The 13,419-nt window shown below is 43.1% G+C and overlaps 1 protein-coding gene across 2 annotated transcripts in view; it reads right to left on the bottom strand.

Annotated features, from left to right (window-relative positions):
* Positions 1-13,419, bottom strand: part of RFFL (ring finger and FYVE like domain containing E3 ubiquitin protein ligase) — a 48,891-nt gene that overhangs the window by 26,424 nt on the left and 9,048 nt on the right. The window contains exon 1 of one of the 2 annotated variants that reach the window (XM_023743387.1): positions 9,179-9,211. The exons of the other annotated variant lie outside the window; for it this stretch is intronic. The gene's annotated coding sequence lies outside the window, so the exon portion shown is untranslated. Of the gene's footprint in view, positions 1-9,178; positions 9,212-13,419 lie in introns of those variants that run through there. 2 annotated transcript variants of the gene reach the window in all.

The following is a 13,419-nucleotide window of genomic DNA, read 5'->3' as shown; positions in this document are numbered from 1 at the left end:
CCTAACTGAAATAAAAAAATCCATGAGGGCAGGGACTTGGTGCTCTACGTGTATTTCCAGTCTAGAACAGCCTCCTAACTAGATCTCCAGCTTCAGTTCCTGCCCCCCTCCGATTCTTTCTCCACAGGCATCATCCATTTCCCTCCTCCCCCCAAAACACACACACACTTAAAGCTCTTTAATGGATTTCCACTGCATTTTAGGAGTAGAAAACCCTGCGTGTGCCATCAGCCCCTGACTACCTCTCTAATTCACCTCATGCTCCTTTCCTCACCATTCACTAAGCTTCAAGCCATGGTATCCTTTCCGTTCTTCAAGCACAGAAGATCCTTCCTGCAAACTTAAAAAGCTTGTTCTCGCCCTAGCTGGCTTGGCTCAGTGGATAGAGCGTTGGCCTTCGGACTGAAGGGTCCCAGGTTCGATTCCGGTCAAGGACATGTACCTTGGTTGCGGGCACATCCCCAGTGGGAGGTGTGCAGGAGGCAGCTGATCGATGTTTCTCTCTCATCAATGTTCCTAACTCTCTATCCCTCTCCCTTCCTCTCTGTCAATAAAATATATATTAAAAAAAAAAAAAAAAAAAGCTTGTTCTCCTGGCTCCTTGTCATCCTTCAGGTCTCAACTTGAGTATTGCCAATTTAGAGGATCCCCCTCAGTCACATACACTCTCATTGACCTTTTCGTTTCCTGCACGATAACTATCATCATCTGTAATTATATTTATTTTGTCTTCACTTTTTTACTGGCATCATCCAAGCACACGGCCACTTCATAGCAGACACTCAAATACTTTGTGGACTGAACAAACTGAGACCAAAAGAACATTCAGTATTTTATCAACACAGCCAGTGAAGCAAGTACTAGTTATCTCTCCTTAGAGCCCAAAGCATTTTATCAATATTTATATGACATAAAGTGACTATGAAAAAAAAATCCCTTATCAAAAGCAAAGGGTAGCTAACCTTGGGCGAGTTAGGTAAGCTTTTTTTTTTTTTTTTTTTAATATATTTTTTATTAATTTTTTACAGAGAGGAAGGGAGAGAGACAGAGAGCCAGAAACATCGATGAGAGAGAAACATCAATCAGCCGCCTCCTGCACACTCCCCACTGGGGATGTGCCCGCAACCAAGGTACATGCCCTTGACCGGAATCGAACCTGGGACCCCTCAGTCCGCAGGCCGACGCTCTATCCACTGAGCCAAACCGGTTTCGGCAAGGTAAGCTTTTTAAGTCTATTTCCTCACCTACAGAAGGGAGTTAATACCTCCCCTGTTGGAAGGTAAGTGTAGGGATGAGAGGTAACATACATAAAGTGCCTAACTAACCTATAGTAAGTGCTCCATAGATAGCTCATTAAAATAAATTACCATGAAATTGTAAGTTACAATTCTAAAACAGCAACAGCCTAGATGTTCAATAGTGATGACTGGCTGGAAAGCCATCGTCCCACTCTCTCTCTGTTTACCTAAAGTCTACGTCTCCTACCACCCAATGGACCTGGGTAGGAGCTCTGGCACAGTTGATCACATCACCCATATAATAAGGAATCAATCATTATTCTGAGCACTCACCTGAAATTTAAAATCATCTCTCCACGTAGAAGGCTGCTTACTTTGAAAAATAAGTTTGTCTGAAAAGTAACTTGAACGCCCTTTGAAACTGTTTAATTCAATACAGAATCTCAGAATCGCAGTTGGAATTTTCCAGTAAACCTGCCTGAGGTGTCCACCTCGGAAGGGGAAGATTCACAATGCTGGTGGCAACACGAGCATCAAATAGGGCAACTGTTGTGTTTGTAAGTAAGCAACCCACGGAGTAAACCATACTGCAGACTGGTCTCACTTGCTGGGTGTGGGACAATGAAGCATGTTCTCTGTGATACTGAGATTATTTCTGAGCTATTTATTTGAGACTAAAGAATTCAGAACACCTAAGTCACAGAGGCCACAAGTATATTGTGGAACTTTAGAACCCAAGGCCTAAATGAGATCCACAGCCCTGCTCAAGTGGTCTGTGGGCGGGACATAAACAAGGCTGTTTCACAAGGCTGGCACACAGCAGAGGAAAACAGTCCCCCAGGCTCTAAAACCTAACAGACAATTTGCATAGTCCCTAGATAAGAATTTCACTTTAGGGCTAAATATTTAGAAAACAAACCAGTAAAAAAAAAAGAAAGTTCCCAAATAAACATTTTACTTTGCTTTTAGACTCACAGTCACACCTGACCTTAAATCCTGGCTCTAACACAGTAACTGAATGAGCTTGAGAAAGTTGCCTCTCTGAGCTTCAGTACAACACGAATGGATGTGCCTTTTTGTCACAGCGGGAGACAGAGTAGGTGATCAGTATAGAGAGCATACCTTTGCTGGTAAAGGCATGAGGCAAGTTACCAGGATTTCAATCTTACAGAAAAAGCAGAAGGCAGTACTTCAGTAAATGGCAGGCATTATCATAAGGCATGGGGCTAATCTATATATATAAAAGCCTAAGTGACCGTTAGGACCGAATGACCAGAACGACCGGTCGACCAGTCGCTATGACGTGCACTGACTACCAAGGGTCAGACGCTCAACGCAGGAGCTGCACCCTGGTGGTCAATGTGCTCCCACAGCCAACTTCCGCGGCTGGCCAGCGACATCAGCATCTGGCGTCTGTTCCTTCCACGCCCCACCCAGCGACTGTTGCCTCCTCTCCTGACCCCAGCGGGGCCTTCAGGCCCCGGGCTGGGACAGGGAACTGGGGGTGGGTAGTGGTGGACACAGCCCCTTTCCCAGGGGGGCCAAGGGCCCCTCCCTCCTCGGGGCTGACAGCCAACCTCCCATGCCCCATCACTACCCCCGTCCAGCAGGTCCTGTCTGGCAGGCCCTGTCTGACCCAGCCCCGACAGGCCCTGATCACCAGCCAGGCCTAGGGACCCCACCCATGCATGAATTTCGTGCACTGGGCCTCTAGTGTTAGATATGTGCCTCTCTCCCAAACAGCTTCCAGAGCCTCTATACAAACTGACATGGTAAAGATTTCAAAGACGCTAGGGCTCAGGCTCAGCCTTCTCTCTCCACTTCACAAGTAATCCTATATAATAAAGAGGTAATATGCAAATTGATCATTACGCCCTCACACAAGATGGCCGGCAGGGGAGGGCAGTCGTAGACGACCAGACCTGTAGGGGAGGGCAGTTGGGGGCGACCAGGCCTGCAGGAGAGGGCAGTGGGGGCAACCAGGCCTGCAGGGGAGGGCAGTTTGGGGCGACTGGGCCTGCAGGGGAGGGCAGTTGGGGGCAATCAGGCTGGCAGGGGAGCAGTTAAGTGTCAATCAGGCTGGCAGGGGAGCAGTTAGGCGTCGATCAGACTGGCAGGAAGAAGTGGTTAGGGGCAATCAGGCAGGCAGGCAGGCGAGTGGTTGAGAGCCAGCAGTCCCGGATTGTGAGAGGGATGTCCGACTACCAGTTTAGACCCTACAGGGATCGGCCCTACCGGCAGTTGGACATCCCCCGAGGAGTCCCAGATTGGAGAGGATGCAGGCTGGGCTGAGGGACACCCCTCACCCCAGTGCACGATTTTCGTGCACCGGGCCTCTAGTACTTTAATAAAAATTATCAAACCTTTAGAACAGTGGTTCTCAACCTGTGGGTCGCGACCCCTTTGGCGGTCAAACGACCCTTTCACAGGGGTCACCTAAATACATCCTGCATATCAGATATTTACATGACAATTCATAACAGTAGCAAAATTACAGTTATGAAGTAGCAACGAAAATAATTTTATGGTTGGGAGTCACCACAACATGAGGAACTGTATTTAAAGGGTCGCAGCATTAGGAAGGTTGAGAACCACTGCTTTAGACGCTTTAGGTGAGAGAGAGAGAGAGAGAGAGAGAGAGAGAGAGAGAGAGAGAGAGACTCTGTTGTGCTGTTAATTCCAGCAGCAGACACGAGGAAAATTGGGGGAGTTATTTAGATTCAGGGGGTCCCTTTCTCAAATGATCCATAGAAAATTTCATTTTTTAAGAAAAAAGTAAAAACACTACAAAACACCTAACATGTGCCAAGTGGGTTGTTATGTTTGCATGTATTATCTCATTTAATACAATAATCCTGCAAAAATCAGAATTAAAATACTCATTTTGTAAATAAAGAAGATTGGGTAACTGGACCAGGGTCACACAGCTAGAGAGTGACAGAATGTAAGTCCAGTGTTTTAATTAATTTGTAGTCGACAGAAAGAGGGGGTCTTCTTTCACCATCCATACTCCCTACCCTTAGCACGAGGAATTCAAGGGCCTGTGCGCTGGGAGAGCAGATTAATGGACTGCCTGAGAGAGAAGACAACAGAAATCACATAAAGTGGCTAGCAGGGAGGAAACACCTAATACTAATTTCTAGTCCCTTCTAGGGACACCAAAAAGGGATACCTACCCACCAAGCCAACCTTTCAAGACTTGGAGTGGACAGAAAAACCATCCCTGGGAACCCCCAGCATTTTAATTTTTACATCCAGGAAGTCATCTGCATTTCCTACTTTCAACTTCAGGGTACAGGAGCTATAGATAGACCCCAATTTTCTAAAGATAAAGCCCTTAATCGACATTTAGGATGTGTTTCAGTTTCCATTCTGGCCAGCTTTGTTCCAGCTGAATAGGGGTTTTTGACCTAATTGTGTCAACTACAACTAATGCTCTATTACCCTCCTTTTAATAAATTTTTCACTGGTAACCATTAAATAAAACTGAAAGGAAATCCTCAGAGCTCAGGGCCTCCCTCTCCCTGCTCTTAGCTCCAGCTCCCTTACCTTTTCATTCTTTCAGTCCCTCAAATGCCAAGCTTATTTTGACTTCAGGAACCTCCCTCAAGTTATTTTCTCAGCCTCCCACCTACCTCCCGCAGGTGGCATTTATTTCTTCAGGAAAACCTCTGACCCCGTCTGCTCTCATGGCATCTTGTACACCTCCCGATGACTTTAATTCATTCATCTGATTATTTAGCAATACTGTCTGCCAAACCTTCTTCTAGTTGCTGGGTATTCCAAGAATAAAAACTGGCAAGGTCTCTGCATTGCATGGTGATTGCATTCGGAGGGGATGAGCATTTAAGTAGCACTATATTTAACAACTGCCTAACAATTTGTATAATTCTTTTTTTGTTCTTAATCCTCACCCAAGGATATTTTTCCCATTGATTTCTAGAGAGAGTAATGGGGGGAGGTGGGGGAAAAACTGACATGAGAGAGACACATCCATTGATTGGTTACCTCCTACACTCGCCCCTACCTGCAACCAATGTACATGCCCTTGACCAGGAATCGAACCTGAGACCCTTTTGGTCCACGGGCCAATTCTCTAACCACTAAACAAAACTGGCCAGGGCTCCATTGATTTTTAGAGAGAGCAGAAGGGAGGAGAGAGACACATCGATTGGTTGCCTCCTGCATGTGCCCAACTAGTGCCAGGAATAGAGCCTGCAACTGAGGTAATGAGGTACATGCCCTTGACCAGAATCGAACCCATGACCCTTCAGTCCTTGGGCTGACGTTCAAAGTATAATTCTTTTTAAAATATTCATCTCCCATGGTTAGGTGTGGAAAGTGAAACAGGAAACAAGAGTGAGTCTACTTTACAGCATTAGTCCCAGCCTTAGTGCCAGGTAAATGTGATCACCAGGTATTTATTGAAGTATTACTAATGGTAACAGCATTAGAGCTTTAAGGGTGAGGCAGAAATTCATGCTTGAAAACTCCCCAATCATGATTCCAGGGTCATCAGCAAATTAAGGGGTTTAAACACATATAACCACATAAATATTTGTAAGGAAAAGCCTACCTCATACATGCTGAAGATAATTTTTAAATGTCTACTAAGATTACTTGAGAAGTACCGGTAAGAAAAGAGTGGTAACAGACTACTATCCAAAAGTAACAGAAAAATATTAAAACTGATGGTTAATACAGCATTAGAAAACCAGAAAGAGAGAGCCTCAAAGGTAAACAACAGACCATCACTTCAGGCTTCAATGTCTCCAGGGGCTTGGGTTTGGAATGGTGCTGTGATGAGAACTGCAAAGGACACAAATAGAACACGCAAAAAGCAAATGGAGAAGTAAACTAACAGAAAAGAAATCCTAGAAATCAAAGAAACAAACCTCCACCAGATACACCAGGTCTAAGCAGAGCTTTGCCTGTTGCTATTGACACGCACAGCACAAGCACGGTGGAAAGAGAAACATGACAAAAGGATTTATGAAATAGAACAGAGGGTCTTGGAGCATAAAGTGTTAAGGTGGCACTATGAATAAGGGGAAGAAAAGGAGAGAGATTTCACTTGCTATTGGTAATAAATGAGCTCTTTCCTGAAGTGGTAACTGTTGTAAACAACAGAAAAACATACATAATAATCACAAGTAATAAATGTTCTTGGGAACTCCCTGGTTTCAACTAGTCTATGACAAATATCTGCAGAGGGACCTCAGCATCTGCTATGAAGTTCAGGGAAAAGTAATTCTAACCAATGGAGTTGTGCCAAAATATCACCCTCGAGGTCTGACCAATTAAATGGCTGCTTCTTAGTGTGAAGTTTAGGAGATGACAGATTGAACACTGCAGCAGAGAAACCTACACATTCAATTTCAGCCCAGGCATTTTGCCCCAAAGGGTGAGTCAATCAGGAAAAGAAAGCAGTTCAGAGTAAAATCTCCTAACAATGCTGAAAACAGAATAAACGGACCTGCAGTTTAATTACCACAGGATCCTTCTTCCATCAAAACTGATGACAAAGCTCATCAGGAATAAAGAGACTGATCCCCCGCATACTCTCTTGTGCAGGAAACAGGACTTACTGGATGAGCTTTTATGGACCTTCTGAGGGAAGAAGCTGCTTTCACGAGATATTATCACAGTGACTGACTAATGGGTAACCAGGATAAAAAATGCTCACGAAGCCAGAGACCAGGGGAGAGGATTTCTGGCATTCCTCTGCCCTAAGAAAAGGCAGCTGTTCAAGATAGGCATTCGGTCTAGTATCAAAATTAGGCATTTTACCTTTCCAAAGTGGACTGCACGAGTTACTATAGCCAAATGAGCTATAGTATACGGAATGAACAAAGACTAGATTCTAGTGGTATTTAAAGCCTAGCACATAATAGATACTCAATAAAAGTTGGCTATAAATAATTTCATGAATAACTTTTTTAAGGTTCTTTAAAGTTACAAAGTTTATCTGCTATATCCCCCATCTATCTTTTTATTAGATATGCTGATACCTTTAATCAGACTCAATCTAGTTTTCCAATGATGATCTAAGAACTAAATGGCTCCAGGCCCCTCCCACCAGCTCTTAATTTTCTAATCCCCAAAGAACTCCTCTCTGCGGTTGTCAGAAGTAGTTTATCCTGGATGCAGCCCTAGGCTGTTACATTTCTACCCAATTCTACCCCAGTGCTAAGGAGTTGGTCACTTTTCCCACAGTCCAGGTGGTTTAAACTTTCTCCCTTAGCGCCTCAACCCCTTCTCTCTACCAAATTCAAAGAATTGAACACATACACCTCTGCCCTCCACCTGGTGCTCCATAACTGCTTGCACTGCACTGAAGTCAGATGGGATTTTGTGATAAAACCAGGGTGAATTCAGACTACCCACCCGCTTCCTTCCACAGTCCTTTGGCTTGGTTTGATGTTTGATCTCAATCTGAAAATTACGCTGACTTTCCAAAATGTTTTCTGCTCCTGCCAGGATGTGTGATGCTTAGTACCTATCCCAAGAAGCAGAAATGGAGATTTCTAGTTTGTCTAATAATACAAAGAAAACCTCTGTATTCTCACCATATTCTCTCCTTGTGACACGTGCTTAACCTGATCTCCAGGTTTTACTCTTTGCCTATATGTCCCACAACAAAGTGCAAACTGGCTCATCTTTCCTACTCCTTTTTTCCTGAGAAAAAAGACACCTGTAAAGAAAAAAAAAAGACACCTGTGCTGATATCAGGAAGTAATGCTATTCTCATCGATGCTGAAATGTGCTACTACTTTGCCCATTTGGTCCTGGAATTACAAGAGTGAAAGGCTAGTCTTCTTTGCAACGTGGCAAGGATACAGAATGCACAAAAAGCAGGACCAGACCTTTTCCTGCCTCATGCTCATTAGTTTATGGTTTGAGACCATCAGAATGGACCTGTTCTGAAATAACTCGAGCAGTTATAATAACCCACAAAGATCCCAAAATTAGTTATTCTATAGCCAATCCAGCCCCCCGATGAACATAATGAAGCAGATTTCACAGTGGGAAACAATGAAGAATGGGAGGGGGGTCCAGAAAATAGGGGTTCCTAAGGCTGTTTACCAGCTGAATGACCCACAAACAGATTACTTATTTAATCTCTTCTCCAGAAACTTGCCTAGGGGTAAAACAATTCAGCAGTTAGCATTAGATCCAGCCTTCAATCCTCAAAGAAACATTTTCAACTCAAAGACTAATTTGTTACACTGCCTAGATTAGGAACTGGAGAAACACTCAAAAGATGTGCTAGAAATCCTGGAATCCAACAAAAGGAACCTATACTTTGAAAGGCTGGTGAACTCTAGGCTAAGATCTTCTATTGTTATTTAAAAAATAATAGCCAAGCACAGCTTGAATCCCACAGCTACCAGACAATCAGTCAATTCGGTGGTTTCATTTTATAAAACACTAGAGGCCCGGTGCCCGGATGTGTGCACAGGTGGGTCCTTCAGCCTGGCCTGCACCCTCTCACAGTGCAATCTGGGATCCCTGGGGTGGGGGGCGGGGGGGGGGGAATAGCAGTGCTGAAGCAGCAGGTGGCCGGGAAGGAGCCCAAGCCCGGGTGGGCACAGCTCATCCCGGCCCCACTGCACCTGCCACCGCTGAGCAGCGCTCCTGCTGTGGAAGCACACTGACCACCAGGCGGCAGCTCCTGTGTTGAGCGTCTGCCCCTTGGTGGTCAGTGCACGTCATAGTGACCGGCTGACTGGTCGTTCCGGTCGTTCGGTCCTAAGGGTCACTTAGGCTTATATATATATATATATATATATATATATATATAGATAGATAGATAGATAGGGACGTAATAATGGTGCAAGCTAGGAAAACTCCAATGCCTCAGCATCAGGAAGAAAGACCTGATCCCTAGAAGAAAGACCTGTATATAGGCAAGGGCAGTAATGGTCTAGGTACCTTACCTCATTTTCAAACCAGAAGCAGACACTTCTTCAGCCACACTCAAATACTCGAAGTCTTTTTAACCACAGAACGTTTCAAAACACAGGCACACAAGTTACAGTAAAGACAAGCACATCCTGTTTGCACTTGACTTCCTGTTCTGGGCTGTCTCTATACAGGGCTGCTCCCTAGCCACAAACAGGTAGATAGACTTTCATATCTACCAACAACTGGTTCACTGGACAGCATTTCAATGACAATAAAACATATTATTCTGTGAGTCAGGTAAGAGTCACCTGAAAAGCACCAACAAACAAGTATGGGCCTCTCAGACAGTTTCTGGATTTCCCATGCTTCTACTAACATCTGACCTAGAGTAAACAATATAAACACAAAAGTGCTAAGATAAGAAAATTAAGCCTGAAACAAAACTTAGAATATGGGTGCTGGGGAAAATAACAAGAAATAATGGATGTTTTTATTATTAAATGTTGGCCTCTTTTTAAATATAGAAGGAACAATTTTCTGTCAGCCAGTTCCCACTGAGCAGATTCCCAGAAGCAAAACTCCGAGAGAGGCCAAAACCGGTTTGGCTCAGTCTACTTTTCAGCATTGCAAAAGCCTTCAGTTTTAGAGACCAAAGCCTCCACTTCAAGCAAAACTTTCATTGCACATCCCCAGTGGGGAGTGTGCAGGAGGCAGCTGATCGATGTTTCTCTCTCATCGATGTTTCTAACTCTCTATCTCTCTCCCTTCCTCTCTGTAAAAAATCAATAAAATATATTTAAAAAAAAAAAAAAAAAAACTCCGAGAGTGGTCCAACCTGCTACCAACCTGAGTCTACTTTTCAGCATTGCAAAAGCCTTCAGTTTTAGAGACCAAAGCCTCCACTTCAAGCAAAACTTTCATTGCTTTCAAAGAGGAAGTGGTTCTCCCAAGTCACATTCAGCATTGGGAGTAAACACAAAGCAATGAATATCCCCGTTTTATGGACTTGTCATTTAGCCTTTTCGGGTCTATTTTCTCATCTGGAAAGGGTTGGATTACACTAATCTCTTAATGTTTCTTCCAGCTGTAGAAAAAATTTCAGGGATTCAATGCTAACAGTTAGCAGAAGCTTCTGTGGCTTCCTGCATTATTTCTATGGTCAAATAGGATGCCTCTAACATCCCAATCCCACAGTGTGAATATATGCATTCATCCACCTTCCAAGTACCCAAGAATGTTTTCCCTTTCCCTTGAAATGTCGATCAGAACGTTTCCCACTTGAAAGCAACAGGCTAGCAAATCTTAAGGACTGTTCTTGACACATGGTCTTTTTGTTAAGATCTTAATGCAACCACGCCGGTCATATGATTCCTGGAGAGAATAGAGCCAGCCACAAAAGGATGGAGAAAATCTGACCAGCAGCATGTGGCACTCCCACACAGTGACTGCTAATGGGGAAAGAATGAGGCAAAATCTGGGTAAAAAAAGGGAGTGGTGAAGACAAGAAGTTCTGTGAGTCAGTGCAAGAGAAAGCACAGCAAGTTTGAAAGAAAAGGAAATGGAAAAGGAGTGAGAAAAGCAAAGAAAGGAGAAATCTAAACCAACAAGCAGACACTTAAATCTGAAATTCTGTTTGTTCATTCACTCATCCAACAGATATCAAATGCTCACTGTGTGCAGGGAACTGAATTAGACACCAGAGGAGATACAAAGGTCAACCAGATAGACCTGCACAATAGGTTCTGGTCTAGTAAGAGATAAAGGCATGTCCACAAACAACTGAAATGTATGTACTGTGCCATAAAGGAGACAGAAAATAATCCTTTATTGAGACCCTGAGGAGAAAGTGATTACTGCCAATGAGGGATCAGACAAAGAGGCTCCATAGAAAGAATGATATTCGAAGCAGAAAACACAGCAGAACCAAGGACACCCAAGTAGGACAATCAAGGCCATATAGGTACAGTGAATAATTAGATTTGAGTTGAGACATAAGTGGGCACAAAGGGAGGGATGGTAATAATAATAACTAGTGATCCAGAGAGCCATGGCTAAACTGAATAGCTGGATTGGAGTCAGACTGAGTACTTCAAAATCAAACTCGGAATTTGAATTTAAATCCAGTGGAAAAGGAGGCGGGGAACAAGGGGAGGTTGACAAGTTAGGAGCTGGAGAAATCTCATAACTTAACCCATAAAATTAAGATAATAAAATCAATACAAAAGCAATATGTACAGATATGTAAAGTCCCTCTAAGAAGATACAATGTCTTCCAAACCAAAAATAAGGAGAGGAGGACAATGGTATTCATATATTTAAATAAAGAATGTGGCCACGTCAAAGTGTGGTCAACAAAGAAACTTAGAAAAATCTTTTTAAAAAGAATAGAGGCGGCCATTTCAACTCCAGAATCACCCACGGCAGAGAAATGCTGAAGCTAGGTGACACCCCATTTTCTCTGCAGTGGGATAAGATCCTTCCCTGAAGCTTAAATGGAAACAGCATACAGGAGCAGCCAGGGATATGGGCTGAGTCAGAGGACTTGGTACCCATCTCAGTCCAGCCTCTTACCATCTTGGAGACAGCCCTGGCTTCCTCATTTGTAAATTGAGGATAATTGCGCCTACTTTGCAGGAGGACCACTGGGAGAATTAAATGTCCTACTGTATGCAAAGCACTTAGTACAATACCTGGCATATAGTAAGCAATCAATAATCTTAGCTTTTTGTAACTGTATCCTTCCCCACAAACTATTTTATCATATTATTCCATGTTCACCAAGCAAGCTTTATATCATTACATTTCATTTCTCAGATCTTGAAAAGCAATATCCTAGCAAAATCCAGAATCCTGTTAACAGGAAAGGAATCCTTCACTCTAAAATAATAAATTGGCATTCCTTTCTAAGCACAGTCACTCAAATCTAAATAGAACCCTGTCTCCAAAAGACCTATCATTTTCAGGTGCAAAACAAAATACATTTTGTGTCCTGAGAACCAGACCTAAAGCATAGTAACCAAAGCCCTCAAGGGTCTTCCTGAGAAGCTAGATAGCACCCACCAGGCCAGCCCTACATAATGCCACCCTCGATCTACAACAAGCCAATATGGTTACTACTTCTCCACCTTCCACCTCTATCAGACCCTTCAATCATGGCCTATGGTGAAGCACTATATCTCCCTCTCTAACCATTCTAGTGGTCAAAGATTCCATCATATCCATCTTTGCATTCTTTCCTCTATATTCCAATATACCTTGCATCAAATAGAACTACAATAAGTTTATTGTAAGGAATGAATTAAAGCCTGGCTAGTGTGATTCAGTGGTTGAGCATCTACCCCATGCAACAAGAGGTTGCTGGTTTAATTCCCAGTCAGGACACATTTCCTGGGTTGCAGGCTCAAACCCTGGTGTGTGGTGTGGGAGGCAGCCGATCAATGTTTTTCACATCGATGTTTCTATATCTCTCTCCCTCTAAAAATCAGTAATAATTTTTTTAAAAAAACTCAAAAAAAGAATGAATATAAGACACAAATTGCAATCTGCCATTCTTGTACCGTGGAGCCTTTTTCTGATTTATTGAACTGTTATTCTGTTTTTCTTCCCCTTCCCTCCCCAACCTCTCCAACACCGGAGCTACCAAGTATTACAGAAAAGTCAGAAGCCTTTATTTACCGGATTCCCAACAAATTCATACACTGGGAAAGCAATAACTGGGCTTGAAAATCTTTTATTCACCTCTAGTTGATGTTTCCACATTAACTTTCCAAAGAGCATTGTTGTTGTGAAGGTTTAGGACATGGGGCCTGAAGTCAAAACTCTGTCTTCCTGAGTGACCTTATTCATGGTGCTTAACTTACCTAGACTTCATTACCTACAGAGTACCTGGAGGTCATTAATGCAGAGCCTTACACACAAAGTGCTCCACAAATGGAAACTATTACTATCTTCTACTTTATTTAAAGTAATCTTCCAAACCTTATCCCCTCTTCCACTTCTTTGTCAGATAACTAGAAACCTCCTCACCTACTTTACCAAAACAACCAATTCCATCCATTTATTGAGGCAACAGTGGTACAGTGGAAAGAACACTGGAATCAGGAGTCCAGTGGTTGTCACATACTAGATATGTGGTCTTAAACTAAGTGTTTCATCTGTGTCAGATTCAACAGCAAAATGACTATTTTAATATATTTCTTATAGAATCACTGTGATAATTAGTTGGAAAAATATGAAAAAGCATTAGGCAGATAAAGAGGGAAAAGACTAAGTG

Source organism: Myotis lucifugus, unplaced genomic scaffold (genome assembly GCF_000147115.1).
Source record: "Myotis lucifugus unplaced genomic scaffold, Myoluc2.0 scaffold_387, whole genome shotgun sequence".
NCBI classification, from domain to species: Eukaryota; Metazoa; Chordata; class Mammalia; order Chiroptera; family Vespertilionidae; genus Myotis; species Myotis lucifugus.
Note: the sequence above shows the minus strand (reverse complement) of the source record. Positions and strands in the feature narration are given on the sequence as shown.